This window comes from Artibeus jamaicensis, unplaced genomic scaffold, assembly GCF_021234435.1.
Source record: "Artibeus jamaicensis isolate MK-2021 breed Jamaican fruit bat unplaced genomic scaffold, CSHL_Jam_final contig_797, whole genome shotgun sequence".
Taxonomy (NCBI): domain Eukaryota; kingdom Metazoa; phylum Chordata; class Mammalia; order Chiroptera; family Phyllostomidae; genus Artibeus; species Artibeus jamaicensis.
The window spans coordinates 18364971-18373410 of record NW_026521977.1 but is presented as its reverse complement, the minus strand read 5'-3'; the positions used below and the strand labels follow the sequence as shown (position 1 = coordinate 18373410).

At 39.9% G+C, this 8440-nt stretch overlaps 1 long non-coding RNA gene across 1 annotated transcript; it reads left to right on the top strand.

Annotated features, from left to right (window-relative positions):
• Nucleotides 1-96: 96 nt before the first annotated feature.
• On the top strand, nt 97-6420 carry LOC119036442 (uncharacterized). Its single transcript, XR_005079994.2, has 3 exons — nt 97-251; nt 3134-3241; nt 6311-6420. It is a non-coding gene; the product is annotated as an uncharacterized LOC119036442 (long non-coding RNA).
• Nucleotides 6421-8440: the final 2020 nt, after the last annotated feature.

Below are 8440 nucleotides of genomic sequence, written 5' to 3'. Positions count from 1 at the left end.
GGGATGGGCAGGGCGAAAGCCGCCAATCAGACCACGTGCTTTGGCCGCGTCTGGAGGTGGGGTGGACGTGCCCTCTGGGACCACCTCCCTACGTAGCTTTTCCGGGCTTAAACTTTCAAAACGATGTAGCTTACAGTTTACTTATCCCGTTTCCTGCTTGAAGTTTTAAGACTGTCGAGTGAACGAAAATTACTTGTGATCAGAACAGTCGTTCCGTTCCTGACTCGCACCCTCGCACTTCTCGGCGCCTCGTACGTTGCTCCCAGCAGCCATTCGGCCCTGCTTCCCTTTGCACGCAACTGAATCTAACTCCCTCTTAGCAAACCCGAAAGAGCCTTTGGAGTATGCATTTATTGCTGAGTCTGTTAGTTTTTTTTAGTTATAATTTAACCCATTTTTCAGCCTTCATTTAGGCACGACCTGGCAGGTATTGTTCGGTGGGCTGGGGATAACCGTAGCTTTCAAAACATGCTCTCACGTGCACTTTACATCCCAGTGGGGACACGCAGAACATAAACATTGCAAAGTTATTAGAAAGGTGGTCTTCAATGGCCTCGTGTTTTACAGCATGGACTCCAGAGTTGAATTCCTTGGGATGGGATCCTTGCTGACTCGGGACAATTGCTTAATCTTTAGTTTCAGCTTCCTCTTGGGAAAATAGGAGTAAATACTTTTTAAGTGTTGTTGTGAGGATTAAGTAAATTAATATGTAAAGCACAGGGTGAACATTGAATGTGTTAGTTACTATTAAATAATTGCCGTATGTAACATGTTAGCTAACTCTAAGAAAACAAACGCCGAGAAAGGGGGTGGTGTATATGAGTGTGTGCGTGTCTTTTTAGACTGATCAAAGAAAATGGCTTAAATAACATTGAGAACTGAAGAAAATGAGGAAAGTACCAATGAAGAAAACTGCGAGAAAGTTTTTCATGCAAAAAAAAAGCAAATAAATAAATAAATAATAAACAAAAGGACACGAGGAAGGTGCAAGGAGGCCCATGGGTTGCGTTTTAGTAAGAAAGTAGGAGAGCAATAGGAACTGGCATAGCCATGGCCAGATCATGAGCTTGTAGTCAAAGAATTTTGGCTTTGACTCTTAATGAACTGGCAAACCTCAGACGGATTTTGAGTGGAAGCGTGAGATCAAACTAAAATTTTTTTGTTTGTTTGTTTTTGGTAAAGGATCACTCCAACAGGTGTGTTGAAAATTGACCACTTCTGTGTCTGGCTTATTTCATCCAGCATAATGTTTTCAAGGTTGTGTCATGGATCTTTTTTTTTTTTTGAAGATTTTATGTATTTTTAGACAGAGGGGAAGGGAGGGAGAAAGAGAGGAAGAGAAACATCAATGTGTGGTTGCCTCTCATGCAGCACCCACTGGGGACCTGGTCTGCAACTCAGGTGTCAATTAATTAACATCATGTTTGTACTTCAATATAAAAAAATCAGCAGGCAAAACAAAAACAGAGGGGTAGGTAGGACAGAAAACATTTGGGTAGACTAGACTGAACTTAAAAGGATTCATTAAGGTGTGAAATACTCTTGCTGCTGGAGAAACACCTGAAACCGAAGGCAGGGAACCTAAGTGCACATTTACCCCTCATTCCTTCCACCTGCCTTGATGCCCAGTGCCCAGCAAGCAGTCAAAAAGCTAACTGCTGGTCCTGAAGGAATAATCCCTGAACTCCTCCTCCAAGACGCTTCATTACTGCAAAGGTCTAGAAACACAAACTAAAAAATACATGCACCATTTCATCGAACATTTCAAAGTCTTATTGCTTTTGCTATTTTTCTTTATTTTATAGTCTTTGTGAAGTAAAAGCACTTTTTTTCAAGGAAGTTCTCCAAAGGGAGATAGTGAAAGACTATGGCAAAATTATTTGAAACTTTCATTCACTTATTCATACTTATTTATTTATTTATTTATTTATTTATCTCTATTATGTGCCAGGTACTGATTAGACACTTGGGATGTGAGAGTGAACAAAATCAAGGGATACATCTCAATTCGGGGTGGGAATGATTACATGTTCCAGCGTGAAACCCAGTTTTCTAAACTTTGCTCCTAATTTTCAAAACACAGAAAATTGTGTTCTATTCCTAATAGCTACTAGGTAGGAGAACCACTCCCAAATAAACAAGAGAGACCAATCTCATGGGGAAAGGGGTATATTCTACTTTCCTATGCTTTATAGTCATTTAAAATTATATCTTGGCTCAAATTGACTTTATATAATTTTTTTAAATTTCCGCTTTATTTTCATTAAAGGAACTGGTCTATGGGCTTTGAATCTTTTTAAATTTTAGCTTTATTTTTGTTAAAGCAAGGGGTCTGTGGGCTTTTTTTTTCCTTTTCACATAAGTCTCTCTTAACTGAGACAAGTGCTACAAGAAATATGGTTTATTCTTCTACATATGGCATGTTCCATATGTTCCAAATGTTGCAGACAAAGAAATTTGGAGTCACTTGAAACTGGAGCTGGTCAATTTCAACTTGATCCTATGCTTGAAATAAAATATAGGCCACGGGTGTGTTAAAGGCAATAAAATGAGAAATGTCATTTACTGTAACACAATAGCAACCTGTTGTTATTTACCGTATTGTATGCTTTAGAGCTTCTCATAAACGTACCTAGGAACTTTCAAAAATGAGTTACCAAGAAGTTGTGAACAAAGCTCCAGTCTTCTTCAAGACAATATTCTCTTAGTTGATTGTTTTACCTGAAAGATATAACCAAATACTTAGTTTCTCTATATTGTTTGTCTGCTTTCCCCTCTAGTGCTATCTTGTTGTTCTTTCTGATTAAAAATTCTAGAAAAACTGGCTTTAGTTTTTCAATTATTTCGATATATTTCGATTATTCTGTTTGCCAAAGGCATATTAATGTTTTCATTTGAACTTTTATCACTAGACCAAAACAGCACCTTTTTTTTTTTTGCACAGAAAATGCTTTCCATGATATTAATACTTAAAACTTGTCTTCAGGTCTATATTAGCCATCTCAAAACAATGGAACTATTTATCTGATAAAGGAAAGTATATTTTTATTTAAAAATAGCACATGTAGCCAATTACCTAAATGGTAGTGCCATATTGTAGAGGCTAACCCTTCAACATGGACGTCTGTTACAGAAATGAGTCATCATCCTTGAACCGAACCGATGTGCTGGGAGCTCTGAGAAGGTGGGGTTGTGATCTCTAGTGCATCCCTTCACTTATCAAAGGCCTGACACAAAGAAGGTACAATAAATATTTTTAATGTCAGTGAATGATACCATAAAATTTAACTAACTAAATTGATTTTTAATAAATCTCTGACAATTGCTTTATATTTCCATTTGAATGAAAAATAGAGGACTGATTACAACATTCTAGAAAGACATGGGAAAGAATTTTTTTTAAGTGTGGCAGAAACTGCTGCTTGTCAACCTCTTACCCATCTGCTCATTTCTTTGGAGCAAAACCCTCTCTCTAGTGTGGGTGTGGCAATGTATTCTTCTCTGCAACTGCATGTGTCTGCCTTATCGTGGCTAGGGAGAGCCAATGACATGCAAATGGGAAATTTAGGAACAGCTCCTGGGAAAACTTCATAAAAGGAGCACACGCCACATGGAAGCTGACTCTTTTGCCCTTGCCCCATTTCTCCTTGCTGCCTAAAACATGAACTTGATGGTGGGAGTCACAGCAGCCAACCTATAACCAATATGTGGTCTTAAAGGTGGAAGTCGTGATAATGGAAAGGAAAGATGGAAGGGGCCCACATCCCTGATGGCATCAGGAAGAGGTGGTGTTGGCCTGATGACTGCCCACTTTTGGGTTTGTTTTGTAAAAAAAAAACCTCCATCTGGTTCAATCCACCACTATATTGAATTACCCTTATATACAACTGAACCTAATCCTGATCGACGCAGAAAGAAAACTTTGAAATCTAAAGTTATAATTTTGTAAATAAAAGGTTTATTAAGGGCAAGTGAACAAATTCTTGTGATGTGTATTTAAAATGGTGGGGTCCTTGGAATCTCTGCTGTTGTGGTGTAACACTGAAGTGACTATCATCTTAGGATCTCGGGGATTTATAGCTAATAATTAAATTTTATGCTAGTGATGCAACATACGACTTTAGGGACTTTATAGGTGGAACAACTAATGTTTAAACCATTTGATTGGTGGCTTACTGAAATATATTGCACCTGAACTGTAGAGTTAGCAATGGAGCTAATACAAGGCCTTAAATCTCAAACACTTGGACCATTAGAAAACATCAGTATTCCCATTAGTCTTTGTAGTAAGAAAATTCATGAGGTTAACTTCTTCACTTCACATGACACAGCTGATTATTGAAACATTCATAAATTTGTGAAACCCAAAGAAGACACATTCATCATTTAGGTTTTTTAAGTGCGTTCAGAAAGGCATGTCCATACTAGAGGAGCAAAACTAAATGCACTGGTCAAGAGGCTTATCAGCCACAAACAGAATAAGTGCAAGGGTAGTTTATGATCGAGTGATTTTTATGTTCAGGAAGATGGCATTCTTGGGAGCTTCTATATCAACCACATTAACCAAAACCTCGTTATTACTTCATCTAAAGGTGAAGCAGCAGAGGCCCTGTGGGTTAGGCAGCCTTGCTTCCAGGAGACACAGTACGGAGTCCTGTCCAAGTCTGTCTCACTTAACAGCTGTTGCTCTTGTCTTTTTGGTGATGGTGGTAGTGGTGGTAGTGATAATTTTATTTTAAAAGTAGAATGTGTTTTTAAATATATTTTATTGATTATACTATTACAGTTGTCCTATTTTCCCGCCTTTATTCTCTCCACCCTGCACACCCTTTCCCACCCATATTCCCCACCTTTACCTCATGTCCACGGGTTGTACATATAAGTTCTTTGACTTCTACTTTTCCCATACTATTCATACCCTCCCCCTGTCTATTTTCTACCATTTATGCCACTGTACCTTTTCCTCCTCTCCCCCTCCCACTCCCCTAGTGATAACCCTCCATGTGATCTCCATTTCTGTGATTCTATTCCTGTTCTAGTTGATTGCTTAGTTTGTTTTTGTTTTAGGTGTGGTTAATAACTGTGAGTTTGTTGTCATTTTACTATTCATATTGTTTATCTTCTTCTTAGATAAGGCCTTTAACATTTCATATAATAAGGTCTGAGTTATGATGAACTCCTTTAACTTGACCTTATCTGGGAAGCACTTTATCTGCCCTTCCATTCTAAACAATAGCTTTGTTGGAGAGAGTCATCTTTCATGACTTTGAATACTTCTTTCCAGCCCCTTCTGGCCTGCAGGATTTCTTTTGAGAAATCAGCTGACAGTCTGATGGGAACTCCTTTGTAGGTAACTGTCTTCTCTTCTCTTGCTGCTTTTAAGATTCTCTCCTTATCTTGCGTAATATAATGATGTGCCTTGGTGTGTTCCTCCTTGGATCCAACTTCTTTGGGACTCTCTGAGCTTCCTGGGAGTCTATTTCCTTTGCCATTTTGGGGAAGTTCTCCTTGATTATCTTTTCAAATAAGTTTTCAATTTCTTGCTCTTCCTCTTCTCTTTCTGGCACCCCTATAATTCAGATGTTGGAATGTTTGAAGATGTCCTGGAGGTTCCTAAGCCTCTCCTCATTTTTTGAATTCTTTTTTCTTCATTCTTTTCTGGTTGGATGTTTATTTCTTCCTTCTGTTCCAAACTGTTGCTTTGAGTCCTGGTTTCCTTTCTATCACTGTTTGTTCCCTGTACATTTTCCTTTATTTCACTTTTCATAGCCTTCATTTTTTTCCTCTAATTTGTGACCATATTCCACCAATTCTGTGAGCATCCTGATTATCAGTGTTTTGAACTGTACATCTGATAGGTTGGCTATCTCTTCGTCACTGAGTTGTATTTTTCTGGAGCTTTGATCTGTTCTTTCATTTGGGCCATTTTTTTTGGGGGGGGGTCTGGCGTACCTATTACATAGTAAGGGGTGGAGCCCTAGGTGTTCACCAGGATGGGCAATCACCTCGCTGCATTGTTGTGCTGTATGTGGGGGATGATGGGTCAGAGAGGAAACAGTGCTGCAGCTCTCTGCTGGTTTTCCGTCACTTCTTCCACTACCCAAAAGCAAACTGACCCTTCTGGTGCTGATTCCTGGGTGGGTGGGTTTGTGTACATTCTAGGACCCTCTGGGTCTCTCCAACAAACTCTCTTGTGAGGCTGGGAGTTTCTCACACTGCCGTAATTCCCCACAGGTTTTTACAGTCAAAGGTTTTGAGGCTTGTTTCCCTTGCTGGAACCCTAGATTGAGCAGTCTGTCTTGCTCCACAGTTGTTCCTCCTGGTTTATCTGCACATGAATGAGGGACCACCTGGTCCTCAAGCTGCTGCCTTGCCATGAGTCCTTTCCACCCGGCTGCCCGTCTCCACCCCTCCTACCGGTCTGGGTGAGTGTTTCTTCTTTAACTGCTTGATTGTTGGACTTCCATATAGTTCGATTTTCTGGCAGTTCTGCTTGTTTTTATTTTTAAATTTGTTGTTGTCCTTCTTTTGATTGTGTGAGGCGGGCATAGTTTGTCTACATACACTTCCATCTTGGCCATAAGTCTTAGAATGTAATTCTTTACTTGATGTGGAATATGTACTCTTAAAACAAACTTTTTTATTGAAGTATAATGCTCAGAAAAATGCACCAATCCTAAGTGTACACTTTGCTGAGTTACCCCCATGAACATATACATGTGACCACCATCTGGGTCTAAAAAAGAGAGCGTTCCTTAGCCATTGGGGAAACACAAAGCAAAACCAAGATGAGACAGCTGTTCACACATACTGGAATGGCTATAGTAAAAAAGATAGACAATGACAACTGTTGAGGATGTGGAGGATGTGGAATTCTCAAATATTGCTGGTGGGAATGTAAAGTGAGGCAACCAATTCATAAAACAGTCTGGCTGTTTCATAAAAGGCTAAACATAGAGTTATCATATGACTCAGTAATTCCACTCCTAGGTATGTATCCAAGAGGATTGAAAATATATCCATGCAAAAACATATGCACAAATTTTTGTAGCAACATTATTGTTAATAGCCAAATGAATAAACAGAATGTGGTATATTCATACAATAAAATATTATTTGGTAACAAAAAGGAACGGAAGACTGATACATGGTACAATATGAATGGGCCTTGAAAATGTTATGCTAAGTGAGAGAAGCCAGAAACAATACATATTGTATGATTCCATTGGTGGGGGTGAAGGGTGAGGGGTTAAGGAGGAAACAATGAGAGTTAATGACTGAAAGGTAAGAGGTTTCTTTATGGAGTGATGAAAATGTTCATAACTGATTTTGGTGATAACTTGCATAACTCTATATGCTAAAAACATTGAATCATATACTTCAATGGGTGAATTGTATGATATGTGAATTATATCAACAGAGCTGTTTTTTAAAAGAAATGAATAAAGTGCAGGAGAGGCAGATGGGGGATGAAATAAGATCTTCCTTACTATAGAGATAGGTCATGTGGCATGGCTTTGACCTATTAATTGGTTATGGTGGGTGACCCTCAACTCCAGAATTAGGCAGCTTTATCCACTCAGCCATAGGCAAGGCTAGTGAGGGAGGCCTCTGATACGGTATGACCTATACTGTGGAGGAGCACAGAACTCATGCTCTGTGTCCAAGTTACCCAAGAAAAAGTTCCCTCTATTCAGGGACCGTAGGGAGAGAAGCCTCCAGTTTCCCATCACATGGCTGCACTCCACGGGAGGCCCACCCTCACGTGGAGAATGGTGGACCCAAAAGGAGCATCGATATTCTTCCTGCACATATTGATCAGAGAAACCACTCAACTTCCCTTTAGGGAGAGGGAGATAGAGATACAGCGTGACAGAAGTTCCGTAGTGTACACTGTGTAGAGCTCTCATCACTTGGAAGGAATCACGAGGAATAGGGCATTCGTTTAAAAACAATAACAAAGCTGATTCCCCCAACTCTGGACAGCTCTTCTATCCTTTTGACTTACATTGCTCTCAGACACTCATGGGCTCTTGTCTGGAAGTTGAAGTCCTCTCCTGTCTCTCCTTACCTCCACCTTCTGTCTTGCCCCTCATCCTCTGAGATGGTACCCAGAGAACATGCAGAACAGATACAGTTTATTTGTCCTTTACAGTATTTAAATGTGAAAAAATAACTGCTGTGGTAGACACTGCTGGTAGCTTGTCCAATGCGCACTTTTCCTTTTTACTTTACTGGCAGGATCCTGCTTTTGTTCAGGGTAGCACTGAGCAAAATCCTCGCCCACCGACAGGATTGTTTTTAAGATGCTTTTCCCGCTGGGATGGGATGCGACATCTTTTGACTAAGATGAAAGGGGAGTTGGTGCATGGGGCTTTCTCACAAGTTCTTTAAGTGCAGGCATGGTTGACTGGCAGGAGCCTCTATCCTCCTGCCTTTC